Raw genomic sequence first — 14,499 nt, 5'->3', positions numbered from 1 at the left:
GCTGGGACGTGGAAACAATGGGACACAAATCTACCAGAGGCCACTTGGCTAGTTAACAATAGGGGGTCTGACAGCCGTGCTGGTCCTGCCGAAACAAAACCCCTACACACTGTGAAAGGAGCTAAGGTTCCCGTAGTGCATATAGGAAGGTGGATGGGGAAGGCAGTGTGGGTTGCTCCTGCCTCGGGAAAAGGCAAACCCACTCGTGGGATTGTCTTCGCCCAAGGACCAGGGTATACCTGGTGGGTCATGCAAAAAAATGGGGATATCAAGTGTGTGCCTCAAGGAGATTTGACATTGAGAGAAAACTAATCTATAATCTAAGTTGTATGTTGTAGGAAGATGCTGTAGGATCAACGACAGGCCAACTTTTCAAGGAGCCGGGCAGTGCAACAAGGACTTGAGCTAAGCTGGTGCTGGTGTCCAGACATCCAACTCCGCCTGCCTTGAGTGGCCACTTTGGCAGATGAAGACCTAATCATCAACAGTTCTTATGAACATTTTCCAAGAAAGACCTATGGAATGAAAATATACACCTGCCTATTAATCCTGTCCTGTTAAATCCTTGTCCTGTTAAAGGACAAGGGATAATGATGAGAATGCTTGTATGCTAAAGTATGGGGATCTGAGTGTGACACAAATGTTATGGAATAAGGGGTGGAGGTTGTACTGGGTCTGGCTGGAATGTTAACTTTCCCGGCAGCAGCCCATACAGTGCCGTACTCTGTACTTGTAGCTGGAACAGCAGTGTTATCACACCAGTGTTGTGTCTACTGCTGAGCAGCAGTGGCACAGCATTGGGCCTTTCTCTAACCCTCCTAGGGGGTGGGCAAAAAGTGAGGAGAGAAGCATCACTAGGGCAGCTGACCTAAACCAATCAAAGGGATATTCCATACCATGTGGTGTCACACTCAGCAATAAAAGGTGGAAACAGGAAGAAGAGGGGAGGGGTGGGCTCTCGTTGAGAAGACGTCGGTCCTCCTCTCGAACACCGGCTGCGTGCGTTGAGGCCTTGCTTCAAGGACGTGGTCAATCATCGCTCATTTGTGGGAAGTAGAGAGTAATTTCTTTCCTCTGCACTTCCATATAGCTTTCATTTATTTTGTTTGTTTGTTTTCCTCCCTTTTTCCCCTTTTCCCTTTTACTTCCCCTTAGTTAAATTGTTTAGTTCATGGTAGTCTTTATTTAATTATTATAATTATTTCCCTTTAATTAAATTATCCTTATCTCAACCCGTGAGTTGTTCTTTGCTTTACTTCTCCCCCTCCTCATCTAAAGGAGGGGGAGTGAGAGAGCGGTTGTGGGGTTTAGCTGCCCAGCACGGTAAAACCACCACAATGATTAATACTGATAACTTCAGGGATATAATTTGGACTAGGAGGCTAGTCTGTTTAGAGTACTTAGATATACAACAGAGAGGGAGAGGGAGAAAGATAGGCAATTAGGTATGCTAGGTATGCTAGGGCCCTGCTCTGTTCAACTGATTAAAAGGGGATTGTTGGGGAACTCTTCCCCTAACTCAGGCACATAATTTAGATGCCTGGAGTTATGTGGAATAAATATTCATGAATATGTTTATCCTGTAAATATATCATCCTGCATCTTTGTATTTTTAGAACAAACGATCTATAAACATTACAGAAAACAAAATGAATAATATATTTAAGTAATTGAAGTCTCCAGAAAAACTGTATTTTAACTTAGAGATATTATGTACCTAATTAACCATTTGAAAATATTTACTGAGATTAGTGGTTTTGTCAAGGGATAAAACTAAAGGAAGAAACTCACAGAATACCACTACAAGCATCAAATCCAACAAGCACTGCCAAGTCTACCACTAAACCAAGTCCCTAACTACCACACCTACATGTCTTTTGAATACTTCCAGGGATGGTAACTCAACCACTTCCCTGGGCAACCTGTTTGAATGCCTCACAACCCTTTCAGTGTAGAAATTTTTCCTAACATTTAACCCAAACAACCCCCGGCACAACTTGAGCCCATTTCCTCTTGTCCTATTACTTGTTGCTTGGGAGAAGATATCGACCTCTGCCTTGCTACAACCTCATTTGAGGCAGTTGTAGAGAGCAATAAGGTCTCCACCAAGCTTTCTTTTCTCTAGACTAAATAACCTCAGTTCCCTCAACTGCTTCTCATAAGACTTGTTCTCTAGACCCTTCACCAGCTTTGTTGCCCTTTTCTGGAGAGGCTCCAGCACCTCAATGTTCTTCTTGTAGTGAGGGACCCAAAACTGAACATAGTATTTGAAGTGCAGACTCACTAGAGCTGAGTAAAGTGGGACAATCACTTCCCTGTTGGCAACACTTTCTCATACAAGCCAGGATACTGTTAACAGCTGAGCACACTGCTGGCACATATTTAGTCAGCTATCAACCAATACCCCCACGTCCCTTTCCTCCAAAGAGTTTTCCAGCCACTCTTCTTCCAGCATTGCGTGGGGTTGTTGTGCCTTAGGTGCAGGACCCAGCACTTAGACTTGTCGAATCTCGGCCTTGTTCAACTCCTCGGCCTCAGCAGTTGGCCTCAGCCCATTGATCCAGCCTTAATGTAAAGCCTTCCTACCCTCAAGCAGATCAACACACCCTCCTAGCTTGGTGTTATCTGAAAATTTACTGACGGTGCACTTGATCCCGTCATGCAGGTCATTTATAAAGATATTATAGAGAACTGTCCCCAATACTGAAACCCAGGGGACACCACTGGTGACCAGTATCCAACTGCATTTAACTCCATTCACCACCACTCTTTGGGCCCAACCACTCAGCCAGTTTTTTACCCAGCAAAGCATATGCCAGCTTCTTCATTAGCCTTGGGTGGGGTACTTCCTTAAAGAAGGAGTAAGAAACAGATTAAAGAAATAAATTAATGAAGACAGAAAGCTAGGACACAGTGGTGGAAAATGGTGGTAGATAACGAATTCTCCTGTTTTGGGGGGACTTATGATAGGGAAGAAGCCCTTTCTTTTCATAATTAATTGCAGAGGGAAGAAGGGAAGACCTTTTTTTTTTTTTTTTTTTTTTTCCTTTGCCATACATTTTAAGGAAAGGGAGGTTGAGCTGCCTGAGTCACTCTTTGTGTGTTTAGCTTTTCATTTTAACTAAAATTGTGTAATTCATTTGGTTTTAAACTAGTTTTGTCTGTGTCAATGCATGTGTGAAAAGTTTCCCGTGATATAAATTGATAGAACTGTCGTCTTTTAATACTGGTCCTTCTTGTCTTCCTCACATATGCATCAGTAAAACTGTCTTTTTTTATCACTTTTTTAATACCATAAAAGCATTTTTAATATATGCAAGAAAACTTTTTTACAGTGAATGAAGCACTTAGTGTTACAGATTAAAACATCAAACAAGATATGCTGATAAACATATTTCTTTCTTCCAGGAAATTAGCTTTTATACTTGACCTAGCAACAGGACATAAAATTAATTGTTTTCCATAACAGCTATTAATCACAATTGTGACAATTTCCCATAATACTCTTCTGCAGTAATTGAATATTGCCATTCACTTTGAATATAATTTAAATCACAGAGCAAAATTAAATTCTGCAGACAGAAAAGAGTGTAAGTTTTTGAAGATGATCCATGCACTAATTGCTAAGCCATGATGGCATTTTCACTTATTACAGGCTGCTCAACCATTAATTGTGTGTGGTGATACAGTTCACTGGAGTTTCTCATTGAACAAGTTACAGAGGTTAACTGCATCAGAGTTGAAAAGAAAAAGAAATAAACTAAAAAGCAAATAAATTGCACAATGATATAATTTTAACCCACTTAAAAAACTGTACATATGATAAACATAGAAAGCTTATTCAGTACTCTGTAAAATCAGCTCAGTTTTTAAAATAAAGGTTGAATATTTCAGCCCACAAACATCAAATAAATAAAGCTGACTGTTCACAAAGCTTTCAGACAGAAATAGGATGTCTTTCTCAAGTTAGTGCTCAGAACAGAGTCACAGCTTGCCTGAGCATAAGTTTTAAGAGAACGTTTACCGTGCTACTGAATTCCAGTGTATTGCCTCACTACATGCTAGACAATTTCCTGATAAATATCTGTTATTAAAATATTAATATATTAAACCAACTCTGTCTCCAGCTTTTGAGGTACCAATTTTGAGGTACCAACTTTGAAGTGTTGGGCTTTCTGTGGGAGGTTCAGCATTCCACTTTTAATAATTATGACAGATAACTGCATGTCAGATTATTTAATTTCTTAAATATCAAACAGGTTATAGTGATAACATAATGCTTACATTTAAAATTCATAACTTTTGTAAAACTTGAAATAAAAAAGTATAACTTGTTTTTATTAATCAAAAACTAAATAAAATTTTAGAGGAAATCAATTTACATATCTGGCAAGAAGCATTGGAATATGAGTTTCAATTAATGCAGTAACACACACACTTTTTCAAAAACTTCTGGATTTTATAGGTTTCTTAAAACATGATCCAGTATCTTGAGTTTATTTTATTCAAAAAAAAAAAAAAAAAAAAAAAGTATTTTCATTTTCTAAAACTTTAAGGTGGTCATATATCTTCAAGCCTATCAATTTAAAAAATGCACATAGCTAGAATATTCATCAATACAACAAGAAAAAAAATGAAAATAAATTATATGCCAAGGTGCAGGTCTGTGACTATAATTTAGATCAGCAGTAATAATGTCACAGCAATCATGACTAAAGCATAAGAAATAACTTTAAATATGTTTCAGCTTCAGTCTCGACTTTACAAATATTTGCTTAATCTATTGATTTATTGAATTTTGAACTTATTTCATTTACATGGGTAATCATAAGGTCAGGGTGGTTTTTGTTTTGGTTTGGTTTTTGGTTTATTTATTTATTTATTTATTTATTTATTTATTTATTTATTTATTTATTTTTAATCTTTTAACAATAACCAATATTTGGGGATCTTAGAATGTCATAGATGTGCCTACATCCTTTATACTGTCAAGTTATACGTGTTTACCAAAGTGGTCTATTATGTCAAACTCATCCCATTAAACTTTTGACTTGACCCTTCATGTCTCTGCAGCCTTGTCAAAGAAGCTGATACCGGGATCTCTTCTCACCTTCATTTCAATCCTAAGGATTGTTATCTTAAAGCTCCTTGTATAGGTTGCAGTGTGCGACTGTATAGTAGCTCATTCCACCCACTGAAGCAAAAATCACAGGATGTCATAAGTCATGGGTATAAAATAAATATCTAAGGAAAATCACAAATCTCAGAACTCTGGGGACAGCTACTGTGAGAAGTGTTCATTCTTCTTGATGAGAAAGCTCTTTCTTACCAATTTTTAAAATTAACACATAGATAGGATTGAGTCTGTTATGTACAGTATCTGAATTGAGCTTTTGTGTGACAAGAATAAAATTAACTCTTGTCACCCTTTACATAGGTGACTTGATATACAAATATAATGTCTTCACCATTATGGATCATGATTATGGATCATTTATAACATCCAGTGGTGGATTGTAGATGCCTGGTAGATACTTTAGGCCTGCCTGTCCCAGCAATCTTAAATATTTGACTACCTGTTTGCTGTGTAAAACCTTTCACGGGTGTTTCCATTACAAGTTTTTCAGATAGAGTCCTACAATACTAAATTTTTCAACAGTCAGGTGCTAGCTATATGAAGAAAAGGCTATATGTCTGGAAAATCTGTATTAAAAAAAATATCAAAGGAATGTGTTTTATAATTCCATTTTAATTTAATTATATATAATCATCAGTTGCTGTAAACATCACATGTGATATGTTAGATTAGTAAATCATAACAAGTCTCCTTGTTGTATCTAATACACAGTATTATAAAGAATTTGTTTACACTGAATTTGTTTAACTGTTTACACTGTTATTGTCAAATAACAACTGAAGGTAAGAACAAACTGACTGTAACCTCACCATTTTTTTTATCAGTTTGCTCACAACCCCACATAGGTAATATTGCTTCATAACCTTGAAATCATGCACTGTAGAATGCCATACAGTGTAGCCCCCTCACTCCTACAATAAAGCAAGATACTGTGGAGAACTTTGTATCATATCTCCAAGAAACCAGTGCATATACTGTTCAATGAAGTTATTAACTTATGTGTCTAAACCTAATAAAATTTGCCTTTAAATGCATTGATTTTTTTTTCTGTGTATTTTGGTGCATTGTTAAAATGTACTTCATTGATGGGGAGTGGTATAAGTAAGATGGTCACTGCCCTAAAACAAATACAATTCAAAACAAAACTAATCAAAAAAGCAAAGTCTTGTCAAAGCATGTTGGGTTTTAATGTTTACATGAAAATTATTTAGGAATCTGAATCACCTTTTCCTATGTTATTTGGCCAGAACAGACTATTTTAAAGCTGTCACTTGCAAGATCAGTGGTGTATTAAGATCTCTTTCACCTGGCATTGTGTATATAATCGACGCTTTATTCATTGGATGTGTTTTTTTGTTTGTTTGTTTTTGCTTGTTTGTTTTTAGGAAAAGCAATAAAAATAACAAACAAACAAAAACAAAACACCTTCTAGATCAATGTTTATCACATGCTTTCTGATTTAGTATTATTATTAGATGGTTATTCTTGAAGGACTTATGTGAGCCTTCAAGGTGCCAACATACAGAAATGTAAAAATACAGAAGCAGAACGACCTTACAGAATGAACATCAATGACCTTACAGAGAATGCAGTATGAAATATAATTTAGATTTACTTAGGAATTCATTAATGTATAATGTATACTTCCAGTTTTGAGATAAAATGAGGTTATACATGGCAGCAGGAGAACATCATGCAAGCTTCATGGTTTTGCCATTCAACCAGATGAAATTCAGTGATTTTGACTGATTTTCATTTTGTATTTTTACTTTTTTTACTTTTTTTTTTTTTACTATTTTTACTTTTCTTTGCCCTAGAAACTCAAAGTGAACCTTGAAGAAAGGGTAGGATAGCAGGTGCCAACCCACACAATCCTAACAAAATGTTCACACTAACATCAGTGAAACAAAACTGTGAAGTTTCACACACAGATGTCTGCAGAATGTATTTTGTCAAGGCAATGAAGTATTTTTACATGGAATTGTATTATTGCATTTACTTTCTCAGAGTCTTCGTACCCTTCCTGTTATTCACTAGAGAAAAACAGACTCAAAGGAATCTTGATGTGGTTTTGAGAACCACACTACCTTACGAAAAGCAAAATAAACTTAATTGTTTCTCTGAATCATTCTGAATATCTCGCTCTAAATCTTTTGAAGAACAATTGTGCAAAATTTTTTTTAGAAGTTAATCATTTGAAAGTGACTTCTGAAATTCAAATGCTACATTTGTATTTTTTCATCACAGAATCCTTTCCTTTATATATAAAACGTATTAAAAATCTTAAGAAATCAATCTATACTTATATATTTTTTGTCAAATAAATAGGTGTTCAGTTAGTTGCAATTGTGTTTATTAATATTCCTTAAACAAGTGTGTTCTCATATTCAGAAATTATGGCTACTTATTTATGGCTACTTCAAATATAGCTAGTCACATAAAACAAACAAACAAAATATAAAAACACATACAGACGTATTTCAGATGTAAAAGAAAGAATGGATATGATCTAGAAACCATGCAAATTTGGTAATCAAGTGACAACAGAAATATTAAAAATAAAAAGATTCTTGTCAACTTAAAAGAGTCAACTAAAATTTAAAAAGAAAGGTGAAAAAGGAAAAAGAAGAAGAAGAAAAAAAGAAAACTACTTTTGTGGAACAATAACTGAGATAATAAAATTTTCATTGTTGTTGGTGTTGTGTGTTTTTTTTTCAGAATAAAAATATGATTACAGAATAATAAATGATTACTGCACATAGGCTCTAGTGAGTTGCTTCTTTATTTTTGTGATTACATACATGCATTTGGTGTGAACTATTTAATGAAATTTGAATTAGAAAATCTGTAATTAAACAAAGATCAAGATGTAAGAGATACAAAGTCTTTAGTATTCTGTAAGTGACTAAAACATACAGAATTCCCGGTTTAGCAAGGAGTTAACTGGAATTGCCTTTACTCCTTCCCTTTAAGAACATATAACTGGTGGGTGTTCTGTTCCATTATGCAGTTATTATTTTATTTATGCAGATACCAAAACTTGGATTAACTTAATTTTCATAAATCTGCATTTTATTTTATTTAATAGATTATCAGATGATTCTATGTATATATATATATATATATTAGTTTAATAAATACTATATGTAAGAAACCGAAATAACCTCACAATATGCTCTCTTGGGTTCTGAGTAATTTGCTATTTGCATACCGACAAGTCTAGAATAACTCTTTATGGCATCCAAATCTCTTAATACAGTTCAACTCCACTCTGGTTAGATTTTTTTCTAATTGCTCCAACATCATCACCTCACCCGTCCCCCCATGTTTTGATAAGTCTTTATCACAGCCTTATCAAAGCTTAGTACCATAATGTGGAATTGACGAAGAAATAAAAATAAAAATAAAATAATAATAATAAATAATAATAATAATAATAATAATAATAATAATAATAATAATAATAATAATAATAATAATAATAAAACAACAACAACAAAAAGAAAAGCACACTAAAAAGAGAACTTTTTAAGCCATCATGTGAGTGAGTTATCTAAAATGACTAATAAGGAAATGTGGAGTACAGTACTGTACTTTAGATCCTTTCTTTACCCTTGTTTTAACCTGGCTGACAGTAAAAGGCATTGCCCTTAACTCATTATCATCAGAAGTTAAAAAGAAAAGGGAGTCTATAAGAAGACTAGAGATGTATGACCTGTTTCTTTCGGGAAGGGGGGGGGGGTGGTGTTATATCTTAAAAATAATTCATGATAAATAAATGTTTATAAAAATGTTCATAAAAGCAAGCTTGACACCAAATATTAGCTCCAGGCTTAGACACTGAAATTTAGCATGTGGACTGAGGACAAGAGTGTTGTAAAGATTATTTCTCCATTTTATTTTAAACCAGGTCTTCAGATCTGGAAGTGTCACCTTTTTTTCTTTCAGACTCATTCTAAAAGAACTTGATGGCTGCCATTGCATTTTTTTTCATGAAGTCATGAAAAGCCATAAGGCTTTGGTGAATACTCATCATGCCAAACTTTCTTAGAAAATGCAATTAGAGGGATACTTACTTATTTCAAGAATCCAGTGTATATTCGACATGACTCAAGCATTAACTTACTGAGATGTGTTAACACTTCTCTTCAGAAACAGAACAGAAGTCTGTGATTAGTTTTTAATCCACACATAATATAGAAGCTCCCAAGGTAAATGTAAATTGGAAAATTTTGGGATAATAATTCTGGATAATAATTCTGGTCCATGTATCTCTTTAAAATATATTGTGCTCTGCTCCTCTAAAATCAAACCTGTTTAATACAGCTTAATTTTTAAAGATTTCCCACCTTAATCTCCTCTCAAAAGTAATTTTGTTTGTTTATTTCAAAAAGAGGCTCATTTTAATTGTAGTTAGCTTAATCATTAGCTAACTGATTTTCAACAACACTATCTCTTTAAGCATTTTATCTTATCCATACACATACACTGTCTGAGGAGAACAAAACAGCCCCAAGGCTCTATGTTTATCTCTGTAAACAAGGCAATCACCATTTACAAGTGGTAGTTCCTGCCTAGAGTCTAACAAGGACTGAAATGAAAGAAAATCATTCAAGTCTGAAATCTACAAAGGTCACTAAATAAATTATTTTTTTTTTTTCTGTTGGAGTAAACTGAGAGTAACATTCAGATCACAGTTCCCTCCTAAAGCTAATGTTAATTTAGGTGAATTATCCCTCAGAGATTCAGAGGAAACTGATTTCACAAACGTTAGGACTAAGGGGATGCATTCTTAATGCTGATATAAATGCACTATCTTTCTATTTCTGCTTTGTCCTTCCAATATAAGGGTTATTTTATCACCTTCTGGTCTCATAATCCCAAATCATGCTGAACACTTAAACCATTCCATTAATTCTTGCTGTCCTTAAGAAAACAGAAATGCCAATTGCTTGCATCCATCAAATTGTTTGTTAAAAAAAAAAAAAAAATTCTTTTTTTCTCAACTTTTGGTTTTCTTACTTTATTTGTCTGGCTGCTGAAGTGGTTGATTTTGCTTCATCCTGTTGTTTAAAAGGAGAAACTCTCCAAAAATAGTGTTGACTATACAATGTGTAAAAAAATTAATTAAATGTGTAAATCATTTTCAAAGCATGAAATAATAAAAATTAGGACATGCTAAAGTTATACCAATTTCTTAAAAAAACAAAAAATTATTAAGGAAAAAAAGGATTTATTGCTTCTTGGATTAGAAAGAAATATGTCTTTGATTTCCTGTCAAACTTAGTTCAACACTACAGCTATTTGATATTAACTTCTGTAATCCAGCTTTCATCATTTCACACAAAATTAATTTATTTGAAGTGTATATTTTTTTCACTGTTAGTCTCCGTCAAAGGATTTGGGATTATAAAAATATATATTTCTAGTTAGTCTATTTTTAAGTATTGAAATTTTAACAAATTCACCTAATACTTACTAATACCCAGGCTGAAACATCCTGTGGCAAATCTTAGTAAGACTGAAAATTTATGGAAGTATTAAAAAATCCTCTCATAATAGAGTTTTATAATAGAAATACTGTTAGATCCTGAATAATTGTGCTGTTGGGTGCATAATGAATGTTGTATTCTGGAAACTAAGTAATGACAAATACGCTATGTAATGGATATTTCTATGGAGACTGTGCTGTACACATCATGTGTACTGAATAGCTATTAATACAATGAAAATTAAATTACAAAATACACTTAATGATTCTTTACTAAAATGAAATCTGATTGACCTGTGACCCTGTAGAACAAAGCTAATAAAAATTCCATGATAAAAATGATAAAAATCCAAATTAGATGTGGAACTAATGTAAGTTTTGAAGTTTTCTAGACCATTAAACATTAATCTAACAATATCCCATAACTTAATTTCAGTGCTAGTAGGCTTGGGATTGGGGGGTGTGGTGAAGGGGGGAATAAGTACAGACACTGCTTGTTCTTGTGTCTTTGAGGCTGTTCAACTACACAATGAAAAGAAAAACACAAAAGTTCATAATAAAGATCATAGACCATAGAGGTTTAACCTATAAAAAAAATGTTTTTAAAATGTCTCAAACTGAGGTTCTTTCCTTGCTCTCCTGACATCTTTATATTGTGTCTCAAGAGCATGGTAACAGACCAGGAGATATCCTTCCAATAGTTCAGGGGTGAACGCTTCAAATCATCTATGTATATATTTTGAATTTTTGCCTAGAGAGGTTTTAAAAAATGAAGTCATTTGCAAAGTAATCATACTAAAACCACTTTTCTCTTTGCATTCATTTAGTTGCAGGAAACACAAAGTTCTCTACTCCAGACTAATGGATTATTGAAATTTGTTTATACCTTTTGATAATAGATTTGATTTTATTAAGGCAATTATTGAAGTATGTACTTACCATTAAACATCTTCTGAATTTCTTCAAAGAAAAATGACAAAAGCATGCTTAATATGGAACATGTATAGCTGTAAAATTGAGATAGTATTCCAAAGAATACTATCATGTGTGGTTTGACATCACACTTCCATTATGTAGAATTTTTATTCAAAAATATACTCTTATAAGGTAGCTTGTGTGCTAATAGAACTTGTTCAAAAACATTCATAGAATATTCCAAAAATAATTCCAAAAATATTCCAAAAATAGTTCTAAGATGTGCAAAGCATATGCCTGCATGAGCATAGGAGTGTTGCTTCAGCTGTAAAATAAGAAGCTACGTTTTAAATCCAATCCCTTTCTCTAGACTTTGGATAAATACCAAACTTTTATGAGCGCTTTCAGTTCTTAGTTGGCCACATTTAGCTTTTTTTCACAAATTAAAGGCCTGAAGACATTCTAACTCTTCTTTCTAACTTTTTAACTAATATGCTTCAGGCTATTATTTTCCCATGAGGAAGTAGCTCCATTTCACATTCTTTCTTCTCCATTAAGGATTTGAGAATATCCTGAATATTCAGTGAACTGTGGAAGATCAATATTGCAAGCATGATTGTATATGCCTGTATATACCTTCAATTCTTCTGTGCAAGTTTAAGCTTTCTAATTAAGTCTCTGTATTAGCTATGCTTAAAAGTTTAGTTTTTATTTAGTTTTTAATTTTACTGAAATTATCAAGGTTCTTGACTTTGCTTTAAATAACATTTTAAACTACTAACAGTTAGTCATGGGAGTTAGAATTAGGGAAACATGTAGGGAAAGGCATAACTTCACACCAAAGTTGTACTCAGTTTGAATAATGTTTCTACAGTTACTACTCAAAAGACCATTTAAGCCTGTGTCTATTGACAGTGGCCAGTAACAAAAGCTTAGAGAAAGAGAAAAATATTGGGAAAAAAAAAAAAAAAAAAAAAAAGATTATGAATACTTAAATTGTCCCAGAGTTAACATCCCAGAGATCAGTAGTTGATGTCTTAGGGACCTCCTGAACTGAGAATTTCATGAGAATACTTTTTTTTCACAGTTGCTAAAGAAGATACTCAAAGAATTTTTAGACTCATTGCAAATAGTTCCCAAATTACAGAATTCCTTTGCTTTTTATATATATTTTTCCCATTTTGTCCTTACCTAATGTCAAAGAATTTCACCAAACAGAAATGTTTTTGAACTATTAAAACTTGTTTTTGTTAACGTCTTGTTTATTTTATTTATTTATTTATTTTGTTCAGTTTTATGCCCTTCTGCTAAATCTTGTCTTTATTTATATTTTTCACAAGACAAAGAGTTCTATTTATCTTCTCTTTATATAGAAGCCATTCCTATGGAAATACTTGACAGAAATGTATATTTTTAAAGTTTATTATTATTCATTATTATTAATATTAGTTTTATTCTTTTATTCTTCTGAAATACTCTTTCAGAGTTTGCTAGCTAAATGGCACATAACAATCAAAGTTATCATGTAATTAGTTCTGATTTTCTTCCTTTTTTTTTTTTTTTTAAATGATCTTATTTGTTTATTTGACCAAGCAATGAACTATGGTTTTGAGATAATTATTTTAAATTAATCATATCTTTATCCATTGCTTTCCCTTTGTCCCTTAAAGAAATTATTCTTTTTTTTTTTTTTAATTTTTTCTATAATTAGTAAGTGGATATAACAAACAACATTCATCAGTATACAGCAGTCTTTTTTGTTGTTGTTGTTTTGTTTTGTAAGCTTATTTGTACAAAATGTTTTATTTTGTACATCTCTCTTAAAATGTCAGACAGGATATTTCTCAGACTTTTGTACCCTGTATATTTCAGAATAGGAATTCGAAAGTATCTAAATTGTTGAGTAACCTATAGTGAAATTTTATTTGCAATGAAATTCTTCCTAAGATGCCCAGAAATATGAAAACAGTAATTGGGTTATATTAAAAACATCAGTACATGAAATGAATGAAAAAAATGCTAGAAAGATAATAAAAATTGTTCAAACTCCTCCCTCCTAACCTTAGGAAAAAAAAAAAAAAAAGTATTCCTTTGTTCATTCTGTTTGAATGCATAGTTTTCAATGATATAATGATACACATTTTGAATATATACTTATGACTATATATTTTTTTAGTTTAAATTTATTAAGTGAAAACAACCTTCTTTAAAATAGTAAACTTATATTCAAAGAGAACAGATGTCACAATGTTGCAATTAAATGAATAACTTTAAATTATGTTCATTAATCCACAGCCTTGATTGAGACTAGGATAATCCCAGGTTTTGGACTTAAACCTAAAGAGGCTTTGGAGATTCATATTAACCTTCTGAAGGGCATTTCATAAAGTCAGTGCCATGGCAGAAAATGATTATTAATACAAGTAGAAGCTGTGGAATGAGGCATAGCTTCCCCTTGTTTCATGAGAATAACGCTTATAGCAGGAACTATGGAAAGACATATAGAAAATTGTTGTCAGGGCACAATGGTGAGTCCCTGCTAGGGACTCCCTGGCTGTGAACTGGTAAATTCTCTCAGGGTGGTTCACCCTGGGAACAGCAGAAGGCAGCCTCACCAGCCAGTCCTGTCTCACCACCCTAGTCAGGAAGCAGGGCAGGCCCATGGGGGCCATAGAAAAAAAAAATAAATAAAATTAAATTAAAAAGTTGCTATTATTCCAACTCTGTGCATTTCCACGTATCAAGAACTTCCTAAAATTTTTGAACTTACATAGGTGAATACAAAATAAGTGAATACTAAAATCTTCAGAAATCTTAGTCTTAGCTTGTGAGTACTCAAAAGATATCAATTCATATTTAAAGATCTAAAGAAAATATTTCTACAGTATTTGGGTCATCAAGTCTCTTATTTATCACCTACCTATTTGATTAAATATTTTCAGATAACAAAAAAAAA

This window comes from Aythya ferina, assembly GCF_964211825.1.
Source record: "Aythya ferina genome assembly, chromosome: 4".
NCBI lineage: Eukaryota > Metazoa > Chordata > Aves > Anseriformes > Anatidae > Aythya > Aythya ferina.
This window is presented reverse-complemented; position numbering follows the sequence as displayed.